Raw genomic sequence first — 13,813 nt, 5'->3', positions numbered from 1 at the left:
ATTATCACACTGTACTCTTTCTGTACTTTTTTCTTACTTTACTGTTTTACCCTCAAATATTTAATTAGAAATCCCTCTCACCTTTGTAATTTAATTAATTCATTAGGGACAATATTGTAAACTTTATCAAATTTACTTTTCATATTTGGAAGTGGACAATTAATCTGGGACGTCCCAAAAAGGAATACTGGACAATTAATCCGGGACGGAGGGAGTATTATGTTAGTATTATCATTTTATCATAATAACATTTTTAGTAAATATAAATATTGTTATTTTTGTATAGAATAATAATAATTATTATTACAAAATAATACAACTTTTACTTATTATTATTATGATCAATATTATTTTATCAAATAAATAGGGGATACAAAGATATTTTTCACCACGCGTAATATAATTACATTAATAATACTTACCACTATAGTTTTACGATATTAAGTGAACTTTATAAATTTTACTGCTTAAGATATATAAAAGTATATTTTATCATATATAAACGTTAATATAAATTTTTATTAATAAATGACTTTTATTATTATAAAATCTAATAAATATATTTAAATATATAAAATGACTATAGTTAAGTTATATAATAAACACGTATAAATTTTAGAAGTCATTTTGGGTTAAGTTGACTTTTGTTGACTTTTGCATATTAGTCTCGAGCATTAGGATTGTGGTACACTATGACTTGACCAAAAATTGTTAGACAAATATTGACCAACATATAAATATATATAATTAATATAGGTTCATGAATCCGAGGCCAACCTTGCACTTGTTAAATGACGTTATATGTATTTTTACTACGAAATACAGTATGGTGAGTTTCATTACTCCCTTTTTATATATATTTTTGGGCTGAGAATACATGCGCTGTTTTATAAATGTTTTACGAAATAGGCACAAGTAATAAAACTAATTCTATGTGGGTTTAAACTAGAAATATACCCTTAGCTTGGTAACATTAAACTACTTGTCTATGTACGGTAGGCGCGAATCCTAAAGATAGATCTATTGGGCCTGACAAACCCCATCCTGACTATGGGATGCTTTAGTACTTCGAGGTTATTTTAAACACACCTGATCTGGTGTACTTCAGAGGGTAAAACATGAACGTTAAGGCTTGTTACCGGGTGCCTACAACTTATAGAATACTTTTATACACTTGCGAGTGTACGGATATTTATAGAAACTGAAATCTTGTGGTCTATTACTATTACGGAAATGATTGATTATGATAAACTAATGAACTCACCAACCTTTTGGTTGACACTTTAAAGCATGTTTATTCTCAGGTATTAAAGAAATCTTCCGCTGTGCATTAGCTCATTTTAAGGATATTACTTGGAGTCATTCATGACATACTTTGAAAGACGTTGCATTCGAGTCGTTGAGTTCATCAAGGTTAATATTAAGTCAATTATAGTTGGATGTAATATGAAATGGTATGCATGCCGTCAATTTTTGATGTAAAGAAAGTTTGTCTTTTAAAAACGAATGCAATGTTTGTAAAACGTATCATATAGAGGTCAAATACCTCGCGATGTAATCAACTATTGTGAATCGTTTATAATGTATATGAACGGATCCTTTCATACGATAACTGTTCAAACTAATAACGTCACTCGATCTGTTAATGATGTTCTTCTAGTACCAAGCCTTGCAAGTAAATGATGGAGCACGAATACTCATTACTCTTCGAAGATAAATCATGCGTTATCCGTGACAAGAAAAACAACTACAAATTAATAGCTGAAGTGCCAATGGAGAACCGCAACTTTCTGCTTCGTTGGCAGTATATCAGAGACCCTGCCATAAAAGTACAAGTTGAAGAGTCATGGCTATGGCATCGAAGATTTGGCCACTTTAACTTTCACGCACTAAAAATCCTCCAACAGAAGAATATGATGAGAGACTTGCCGAACATAGAAGAGATCACCGACACGTGTGAAAGCTGTATGATGGGTAAGCAACATCGAAAACCTTTCCCTCGTGACAAAGCCTGGAGAGCGAAAGGTATACTGGAGCTGGTGCACACTGACGTTTGTGGACCAATGAGAACCCCGTCACTTAACCAAAATAGGTACTTTATTCTCTTCATCGATGACTATTCTAGAATGACGTGGGTGTACTTCATGCGTGAAAAATCTGAAGTATTTACTATATTCAAGAAGTTCAAGAATTTTGTAGAAAAGAGTAGTGGCCATCATATAAAAACACTAAGGAGTGATAGAGGAAAAGAATACACCTCTACACAGTTTAACAAATTCTGTGAAGACGAAGGAGTTAAACGCCAACTTACTGTTGGTTACGCCCCAGAACAAAATGGCGTCTCTGAACGCAAAAATAGAACTGTAATGGAAATGGATGATACATGAAAAAGGCATTCCAAACAGTTTCTGGGCTGAAGCTGTATACACAGCTGTATATATACTAAATCGATGTCCCACGAAAGCCGTAGAAAACAAGACTCCGATAGAGGCATGGAGTGGAAGGAAACCGTCGACGAAACATCTACGAGTATTTGGATCTATCTGCTACATCCATGTTCCTAAGGAGAAACGTCACAAGCTCCAAGAAAAATCAGAGAAGGGAATATTCTTGGGCTATAGTACACAATCAAAAGGTTACCGAGTCTACAACTTGAAGACTAATAACATCGTGATTAGCCGAGATGTGGTGTTTGATGAAGACGCTTCTTGGAACTGGGAGAAGGACAAAGTTGAAAAACAAACATATCTGCCACGGATATCTATAGAAACTCCAGCTCAACAACCACTACAAATGGAGCAGTCTGAACAAGATGAAAGTACCGGAGAAACGAGCCCTACTACGCCAACTTCTCCGACGGCCACATTACCCATAGCGCAAGAAGATTCAAGTCCGGAGTCAACACCGGGAAGAGTTAAAAAGTTAGCAGAGATGTACGAGACTTGCAACTTCACAACTATAGAACCTGAAAGCTATGAAGTTGCATTCAAAGATGAAAAGTGGGTGGCTGCTATGAACGAAGAAATTAGAATGATCGAGAAAAACAACACATGGGAGTTAGTTGATCATCCCGAAAATAAAGAAATCATTGGAGTTAAGTGGGTTTATAAAACAAAGCTCAACCCTGATGGTTCTATACAAAAACATAAAGCAAGGCTAGTAGCTAAAGGCTATTCGCAACAGCCTGGAGTCGACTACAACGAAACTTTCGCACCTGTAGCACGATTTGATACTATAAGAGCACTTGTGGCGCTAGCAGCTCAAAGAAGGTGGAAGATTTACCAACTAGATGTAAAATCAGCATTTCTAAATGGATTTCTGGAAGAAGAAATTTATGTGGAGCAACCACAAGGGTTCATTAAGAAAGGAAAAGAAAATCAAGTCCTAAAACTAAAGAAAGCCTTATATGGACTTAAATAAGCACCACGTGCTTGGTATAGCCGCATTGATAGCTACTTCACAAGTTCAGGATTCAGAAGGAGCCAAAGTGAGCCCACACTCTACATCAAAACCCAAGGTAACTCTGACACTCTCATTATTTCCTTGTATGTCGATGATCTTATATATACGGGAAACAATGAGAGAATGATACAAGAATTTAAAGAAGACATGATGAAAACATTCGAGATGAGCGACCTTGGTTTGATGCGCTATTTTCTTGGCAACGAAATCAGTCAAGAAAATGAAGGCATCTTCATATGCCAAAAGAAATATACTGAAAATCTCCTGAAAAAGTTTAAACTATAAGGTTGTAAAACCGTCGCCACACCACTAGTTGCCAATGAGAAGATGAGACAAGAAGATGGATCCGAGAAAGCAGACGCTTCAAGATTCAGAAGTCTCACTGGAAGCCTACTCTATCTGACAGCAACAAGACCAGACATCATGTACGCAACCAGTCTATTATCCAGGTACATGCAAAATCCGACTCAAATACATTATGGAGCTTCTAAAAGAATATTAAGATACTTGCAAGGTACCATGGACTATGGAATATGGTACAAGCCCACTATAGATGCGAAGTTTCATGGATACACAGATAGTGATTGGGCCGGAACGGTGGATGACATGAGAAGTACTTCCGGATATGCATTCACACTTGGATCTGGTGTATTCTCATGGACATCAAAGAAACAAGAAACGGTGGCACAATCATCAGCCGAAGTCGAGTACGTCGCAGCCGCTAACTCAGCAAATCAAGCTATATGGCTAAGAAGAATACTTGAAGACATGGGCGAGAAACAAGACGAAGCTACTCAAATATTGTGCGACAACAAGTCTGCAATTTCTATGGCAAAGAATCCAGTATTTCATGGCAGAACAAAACATATTGACATCAAATATCACTTTCTACGAGAAGTCTCAGCCAGGAAAGATATCGAATTAAAATACTGCAAGACTGAAGAGCAAATAGCAGACATATTCACCAAAGCACTCCCAAGATCAAAGTTCGAGTTCCTACGTAACATGCTCGGAGTAACACCGAAAAATATTAAGGAGGAGTGTTAAAATACTAATGTTTTTCTAGACTAATCTAGAATTAAAAGTGATATTAGATATTGATAATTAGATATTTTAGAAGATGTTAACTAGAAGGTAATAGAAGAATAGCTAGACAAAAAAAATCAGAAGATTCTAGATAAAAATGGAAGCCTCCATTGAAGCCTATAAATAGGTTTGATGCCTTCCAAATTCTATGTACACACAAACACAAACACAATTCAATAGCAATAAAGAATTTCTTTCTAAAAACTAGTCTTCACCATTTCTTCTATAAAAATCCCCTCATAACATTTAAATTAACATCCATCACTATTATATAACATCTAGATTAAAACTAATCAATTAATCTAAATACACTACAATTCTAACATTAGAATTAAGACCAGGGGCTTATCCGTATTTCCTTTTACATCATCAAAACGAGGGTCAGACAGTCCGGTCAGTTATATTATTGTTCGAGGAAAAGCCATTGATGCACCATGCTACACTCAAAATCTTTTCGATCTGGTATGTGCTTTTTTAATTAATGGGGGGTGAATATAAAACATTTATATTTTAATTAAGGCTTTTAATTGTACATTCATAACACGCTCTTGATTCACTTCTATTTTAGGTCAACTGTGTTCTCCAGGATGTCCAATTTGATGATCAAAAGCTTTTTAAGCAGTTTGTCTCCCAAAGTAAAGCTATTATGGAGGTATTGTTTATGGTAGTAGTCGACAATTCGTATATCATATAATCAGTTGAAGGGTAAATTGGTAATTTTGTCTATTTAGAATCGGTTGAAGGATAGTGGTCATGATATTGCAGCTGCAAGGATAGATGCAAAGTTTAACAGTGCAGGGTGGATCAAGGAACAAATGGGTGGTCTCAGGTTCGATATTTTCATTATTATTATTATATTTTATAAATAATTTGCTGGTAACATTTAAGAATCTTGAAGAGAAAGTTGAAAATGACTGGAGTGCAATTTTGGCGTCACTTGAAGAGATTCGTAAAACCGTGTTGTCAAAGAACAATTGCCTTGTGAATCTTACATCTGGTTATAATACACTTAAAAATTCTGAAAAATATGTTGAGGAGTTTCTTGATTGGCTTCCAAGTACATCATCTCAAGTTGCATCATCACCTTCTTGGAATAATAAACGAATTCCATTAATAAATGAAGCTATCGTGATACCAACCCAGGTTGGTTTATGTTATAGGCTCCATTTTGTACCCTTTAACTTGTCAGCATTAAGTTGATTACACATAATTGCAGGTAAATTATGTTGGAAAAGCAGCAAATTTGTATGAAACTGGGTATCAACTTAAGGGAAGTGCGTATGTTATATCTAAGCTCATAAATAATACTTGGTTGTGGGACCGTGTGCGCGTTAGTGGTGGGGCTTATAATGGGTTTTGTGATTTCAACCCTTATTCAGGTATAAATATAATCACACAATTTTCTTTGCTTACACTAGTGTTTCCCTTACCAACTTTGCTTTATTACTGTTTTTTTTTTTTTTATAACCAACTTTTTTAAACAGGAATATTCTAATTCTTATCTCACCGGGACCCAAATTTGCTCAAGACACTAGATATATATGACGGAACCAGTGATTTCCTTCGTCAAATGGAAATGGATGATGACACGCTTACAAAGGCAATTATTGGGACAATTGGTGATGTAGATTCATACAACTCACCCGATTCCAAAGGATATAGTAGGTAAGATAATAAGAAATTTGCTAAAAGTGACTGCAAAACCATATATGTCTTGTCTTACAACGATAATCTATTTGGGATGACTTTTCAATTTCTTGGTTTACAGCTTATTACGATACTTGTTGGGAGTTACAGAGGAAGAAAGGCAAATAAGACATGAGGAGATACTATCTACAAGGTACAATCCAAATACTATGAAAGATAGATACTTTTATTATTAAATATATTAATCTGATATTATGTTATTTCTTTAGGTTGAGTGACTTTCAAGACTTTGCAAATGCAATTGATGCTATCTGTTAGACTGCAGCAATAAAAGAAGTCAACATAAGTCAAATAACAAAAAATGGTTATTTGACTTATTGGGATCAGATTGTATTCTCATCATTTCCCTTTTTTTAGAAAAGTCACAAGGGCACCTTAGCAACAACAGACATAGCAACGGATATATCAGCAGACAAAGCAACCTTTCCAATTTAGTAAAGGGGTTCCAAAAGTTATTATGGAGCCATCCTTTGAGAAATAGCCGTTACATTCTTAGAGTATAAATATCACACTCTGTAATGAACAAACTAACACAATTTGTATCAATTCAAAGCTTTATCAAAAACTGATCAAATACAAATCATTTTACAATCTTTAATTATATTGTTAACATGGTATCAGAGCTGAAGGAATCGATCCATTGATCAAGATTCTTGTTTATGGCTCAATCATCTACCGGAAATAAAGCTACCATGTCCAAAATTGACGGCAGCTCAAATCAAGCTGCCATGTCAAGATTGGACGGCAGCCAGTTACCATCCTCAACCCAATTAACCCATATCAGCCAAATTAATGACCTAATGGGTCAATTGGCTAATCTCCTGAAAAGCAATATTCAGTTTTTGAAAGAATTAGATCAAAAATTAGGGCTATCATCGAGTGTACCTTCAACCAGTCATGAAATTGCTACAAAATTAGCAAGTGACGGCAAAGGACTATCATCGAGTGTACCTGGCAAAGCAGCACCGGTAGCGGCGGCAAACGAGCCAACCACCACCATCAATGATCGTGGCTTCGCCGGAGCTGTCACCACACCAGAAACCGATGGTACAAAGCTCGAACCCTTTATTTCTCTCTTTACAGATATTGAAAAAAATAGATCTAGGGTTCATACGAATAAAAACCCAGATAATAAAGAGATCTGTAATTTTAGGGATAAGAATTTTAGGGATAAGAAATTTGGGGAAGATAACATATCTGCACCCAAGAAAAGTAATGAAAAAATCAATAAAGGTACACAGGGGACCAATACACGTGGGATACCACCTACAGGTAAGGTAATTACTAATAAAATACCCACTAAAAGCAATCGGGCCAATATTGGGCCGAATTTAGGGATGGTGGGCTCTAAAGATAAGAACATGGCCTGTTATAGTAAATCTGATGTGTTTAAATATGGGATGGGCCTATTCAAAAGAAAAACTGAACTTAGTGAGCCCACTAAACCAGTTGGGTTTAATAAATCTGGTTGGACTAAAGGTGTTGGACCAAAAATTAAAACGGTTATGAAACCCGTCTCCACTATTCCGTGTCAAAACACGTACTCCGTCTTATCCGAAATGCAAGATTCTTTACCCAAAGTAAACGTTGTTTCAAATAATTCAAAATCCACATCATGGATTCTTGATTGTGGAGCAACGGACACTATGACTTTTGATAAAAATGACATTCCTTTTAAAACTAAACCTAGGAAAAGTAAAGTACAAACGGCTAATGGTGGGATTGCTGAAGTTAAAAGTGGTGGAACTATTGAAATTTCACCTACAATTAAACTACCTAATTGTCTATATATTCCAACTTTATCCCATAAGTTGTTGTCGGTAAGTCATGTTACAAAAGAATTAAACTGTAAAGTCCTGATTTACCCGACTTTTTGCATCTTGCAAGACATTCGGACAGGACAATTAATTGGGCGTGGCACTGAGATAGGGGGGTTGTACTATGTCGATGAGGTTTCTCAGCAAGGTACCGTGTCTCTGGCTCACGGAACACCTACTAGGGAAGCCTGGTTATGGCATAGGAGATTGGGTCACCCATCAGCCGGATATTTACATGCTTTATTTCCTAGTTTATTTTCATCTAATGTTAAATTAAATTGTGAGACTTGTATTTTGGCTAAAAGCCACCGAAATACTTTTAAACCGAGTAATACAAGGAAGGATATACCCTTTGCTTTAATTCATTCGGATGTATGGGGTCCTGCACCAGTCATAGGGGGGAAACATTTTCGATATTTTGTCTTATTTATTGACGATCATACCCGAATGACTTGGATTTATTTTCTAACCCACAAATCAGAAGTTTTTGAGAAATTTTCTCACTTTTATAAAATGGTACAAACTCAATTTAATAAAAACATACAAATGTTAAGGTCCGATAACGGGGGTGAGTTTGTAAACTCATCAATGAAACTTTTCTGCGAAAATAATGGGATTATTCATCAAACCTCGTGCGCTCATACTCCCGAGCAAAATGGCGTAGCCGAACGTAAAAATCGACTACTTTTAGAAATGACAAGAGCCTTATTAATTGAATCCAAGGCTCCGAAAAGTTTTTGGCCCGAAGCTCTTGCTTCCGCTACCTATCTTATCAACCGTTTACCTACTAAGGTTTTGGGCACAAAAACCCCTAAGGATACGCTTTCCCAATTCCATACCCTTCCAAATTCATTTAGCATTGAACCTCGAATATTTGGGTGCTCGGTCTTCGTCCATATTCCAAAACATGAGCGTACCAAACTAGATCCATGTGCGGAAAAATGTGTCATGGTTGGCTATGGAATAAACCAAAAAGGATATCGGTGTTATAGTCCAAAAAGACGTCATGTTTTTACCACAATGAACTGTGATTTTGTTGAAACTGAATACTTTTACAATAACACCCAACTCACGAGTGAGGGGGAGAATGAAAGTAATGACACTCACAGTTGGATGACATGGGTCCCACATCAAATACCTCAAACTCAAAACCCTGAACCACCTCAAACACAAGAGCCCGAGCCAACACAAAACCCCGAACCTATACAAACTCCAACACCAAACCCCGAGCCAACACCAGACCATGAACCCACAGAAACTATCTCTCCAAACCATGAGATTACTGAAACCTCCTCGAACAATGAACCTCAACCCCATGAGGAACAAAATGACACCAATTCCGATGAAACCACCCAACGATATGTCCTACCTCAAAGAATCAATAGAGGTGTCCCACCTGAACGGTACTCTCCAGAAAAAGAAGCACAAAGATCTAGATATCCTATGGCTAATATAGCACAAGGAAATCTGTCAAAAGAAGCTCAAAAATTTAATTCCGCAATTTACTCTGAAAATATTCCAACTTCTGTTGAACAAGCGTTCAAATCGAAAGACTGGAAAAAAGCAATAGAAGTTGAAATGAAAGCTCTGAATGATAATGACACTTGGGAAAAGTGTGTCATACCTCAAGGAAAGAAACCAGTGGGATGTCGATGGGTATTTACGATAAAATATAAACCCGATGGAACTATTGAAAGATACAAAGCACGACTGGTTGCGAAAGGGTACACTCAGACATACGGGATTGATTACTCCGAAACTTTTTCACCAGTCGCAAAGATTGATACCATTAGGGTTCTCTTCTCTATCGCTGCAAATGAAGATTGGCCACTTCATCAATTTGATGTGAAGAATGCTTTTCTCCATGGTGAATTAAAAGAGGAAGTCTATATGGAAGCACCACCTGGATTCACCGACAGCTTTAAAAACAGGGAAGTCTGTCGACTTAAAAAGGCTTTATATGGGTTAAAACAATCACCACGGGCTTGGTTTGGGAGATTTACACTGTTTATGAAAAAATACGATTTTAAACAAAGCAACTCGGATCATACTCTCTTTTTTAAACGAAAAGGAAATTTGATTACATGCTTAATCATTTATGTTGATGATATGATAATAACAGGAAATGATAATGAGGAAATTTCTAACTTAAAAATGAACTTATTTAAAGAATTTGAAATGAAAGATTTGGGCAGACTTAAGTATTTTTTGGGGATTGAGGTATTACGATCCCAACAGGGAATATTTATCTGTCAAAAGAAGTATGTTCTTGATTTTCTTGCAGAAACAGGTATGATCGATTGCAAACCAGCTGATACTCCAATGGTTCCAAACCAAAAGTTATATATGGAAGACGAAGCTGATCTTGCTGACAAAGGGCAATATCAAAGGATGGTGGGAAAACTCATCTATCTTGCTCACACTCGGCCAGATATAGCACATGCAGTTGGAGTTGTGAGCCAATTTATGCATCAACCACAGGTTCACCATACGGAAGCTGTAATGAGGATCATCAGATACTTAAAGAAAACAGTAGGCAATGGAGTTGTATTCAAAAAGAATGGTCACCTTGAAGCGCAAGTTTATACAGATGCAAGTTGGGCCGGAGAAAAAGGAGATAGACGATCAACTTCCGGTTTCTTCACAATAGTTGGAGGAAACTTAGTTGCGTGGAAGAGTAAGAAACAAAAGGTCGTTTCTTTATCAAGCGCTGAATCAGAATTTAGAGGAATCGCAAAGGGAGTGGTGGAAGCTTTATGGATTCGAAAACTCTTGATAGAAATAGGATTCCCTCCAAAAGAAGCTATTCGGATCCTTTGCGATAATGAAGCAGCAATCGCTATCTCAGAAAATCCAGTTCAACATGATCGAACAAAACATGTTGAAGTGGATAGACACTTTATCAGAGAAAAGTTGGATGCAGAAATAATTTCGTTACCACATATAAGATCAGAAGACCAATTGGCCGACATCCTCACCAAATCAGTCAACGAAAGTCTCTTCAGTGAAGTTCTTGGCAAGTTGAATATCGGGAACCCCACTATTCAACTTGAGGGGGAGTGTTAGACTGCAGCAATAAAAGAAGTCAACATAAGTCAAATAACAAAAAATGGTTATTTGACTTATTGGGATCAGATTGTATTCTCATCATTTCCCTTTTTTAGAAAAGTCACAAGGGCACCTTAGCAACAACAGACATAGCAACGGATATATCAGCAGACAAAGCAACCTTTCCAATTTAGTAAAGGGGTTCCAAAAGTTATTATGGAGCCATCCTTTGAGAAATAGCCGTTACATTCTTAGAGTATAAATATCACACTCTGTAATGAACAAACTAACACAATTTGTATCAATTCAAAGCTTTATCAAAAACTGATCAAATACAAATCATTTTACAATCTTTAATTATATTGTTAACACTATCAAGGATAAAGGTGTTGTGGTGGCAGTGACATCACCTGATGATGTCGATGATGCAAACAAGGAACGGCCCAACTTCTTTCAAGTGAAAAAAGCTCTTTAAAAACTCATCTTCACACACTTCTTTACATGTTACATGGTTCCATTGTTTTTTAACACAAATGTGTAGTTCTTGGCTAGTTCGGGGCGTGAAAATTGACATTAGCATACAAATAAAACGTAGTCTTGCTATTTACTTACCTTATTTTGGTCTTTGAAGTTGCTAGTTGACTTTTTAAAAATGGGACATGGCCATATCGTTTTGTTGTGGCAGCATTAAGTAGTGTAGGGAAGGTGATAATGAACAAACACGTAAATATCTTTTAACATGAAATGAGATAGTTATAGAGTCTGTCAATAACTTGAAGTTTGGCCTGTTAACCTTAATTGGCTACATCAATATATGCATCTAGTGATTGTACAAGTACACAAAGCTTGTAGGAGCACAATTATAAATCATTTTAGTTTAGACATGCTTAGCAAGAAAGTAACTGGGTCCTCTGTGACCTTTAACTGTAGGATATTAGGTTAATACATTCGTAGAATTGGAAAATGGGTAAGGCAGTTAACCATAAAATTAAATAGTTTGTACCAATCGTTGATGTACGTCTCACTTTTTTGATTGAGCATTTGGGTCTTTTCTCTCGACAAGACGAAAACTAAAACAAAAAGTGATGAATAATTACTTTCACCCTTATTACAAATCAATCACATAAGTATTTTTGGTCATTCCTCGACAAAACGAAAAATATAACAAAAAAGATGATAAATAATTACTTTTTCAATAATTAGCTATGTATTTAATGTTAATCAAGGGTGAAGAACCGGCGCAAAGCCAGGTCGCTCAACTAGTTTACTCTAAAAACAAGACACTAAACCTTTTATACGGACATTCTAAGGCAAAATGTGTGAAAATGAACACCACATCCCTCTGCCTTAACCAATGCAAAGCCCGGACCCTATCCTGATATCCAGCTCAGCTTTGTATGTAAGTGTTCCTTTGATAACATTGAACCAACAACGAGTGACGATTGGTAAAAATATTAGTCAAGAAGACAATATTAACTGAAACTGTTTTACATCCATGTTAAATGGAAAAAGTCTAATGTTCTAGCATTATTAAAAAAGAAAAAATATTGGACAAGAAGACAATATTAGCACACCGTCTTTCAAATCCAATATAAAGAAACAGACTCAAAATGAAAAAGATACAAAACAGGCCCTTAAGCTAAAGATAAATATAGAACGGGATCCTGGACTTCTTAACTATGAAATAAATGTTGACGCATAATAAGCTTCTTTTGAGTCTACTGATATTTCTATATTTACATCAAATTAATTTCAACATATCTGCAACCTATACATACCTTACCATGCACATAAAATCCAAACCGTCATCTTAAATTATACATTTCAAAATCGGATGTTAAAATAAAATGCATATTTAATAGAGTATAATATCTAGATATTAATATATTAAAAAAAAATCTAGATATTTATATGTGGAAGAAATATCTAGATATCAATATGTAAAAAACAAATCTAGATATTTGTATATAGAAATATCTAGATATTTATATAATCATGGAAATATCTGGTTTGTAGAAACTTCCATAGAGTAGTATAAATATGAGTGAGAATTTCATTTGTGTAAGTTGATAAGTTGTGAAAAAGTAAGAAGAGTGTATGTTAGAGAAATAAAACTTATAAGTAGATAAGATAAGATAGTGTGGTAAGCAAGTAATATTGTAATTGTATTTTTTATTAATAAAAGTGTTCATTGTTAAGTTTTTCGGTTAAGCCTTAGTTTCTGTTTAAGTTCTTAGTGCACTTGTGTTGTTCTTAATATATGGTCGGCTCTGCCACCTAAGTGATATATGATCGGTTATACCACATGAATGATATATGGTCGACACTGTCGCCTAAGTATGATTGTGCACTAAGGATTCATAAAATTAAAGGCTAACTAACGTCAAAGTGTTAGTGTAGTGAGTGTAGTATAATTTAGATCCTCTATAGTATGTAGGGATGGCAATGGATCAGATATGAATCGGGTGAGCCTATATCCATATCTGTATCCATTTAATCTTAAAATCCATATTCATATTCATATCCATATCCATATCCATTTAAATGTATTTCATCCATCCATATCCATATCCGTTGGATGAAGCGGGTAAACGGATGTCCGTTGGGTGTTAAGTTTTTTCAAATATATTTCTATTATAAAATGAAATCATCAAATTACTTTTAACAAAAGATATGTAATATATTATATATGT

At 35.5% G+C, this 13,813-nt stretch overlaps 1 pseudogene; it reads left to right on the top strand.

Annotated features, from left to right (window-relative positions):
- The window catches only part of LOC139848998 (presequence protease 1, chloroplastic/mitochondrial-like), an 83,738-nt pseudogene extending 72,143 nt beyond the window's left edge, over positions 1–11,595 (top strand).
- Positions 11,596–13,813: the final 2,218 nt, after the last annotated feature.

Source organism: Rutidosis leptorrhynchoides, chromosome 5, assembly GCF_046630445.1.
Source record: "Rutidosis leptorrhynchoides isolate AG116_Rl617_1_P2 chromosome 5, CSIRO_AGI_Rlap_v1, whole genome shotgun sequence".
Taxonomy (NCBI): domain Eukaryota; kingdom Viridiplantae; phylum Streptophyta; class Magnoliopsida; order Asterales; family Asteraceae; genus Rutidosis; species Rutidosis leptorrhynchoides.
Note: the sequence above shows the minus strand (reverse complement) of the source record. Positions and strands in the feature narration are given on the sequence as shown.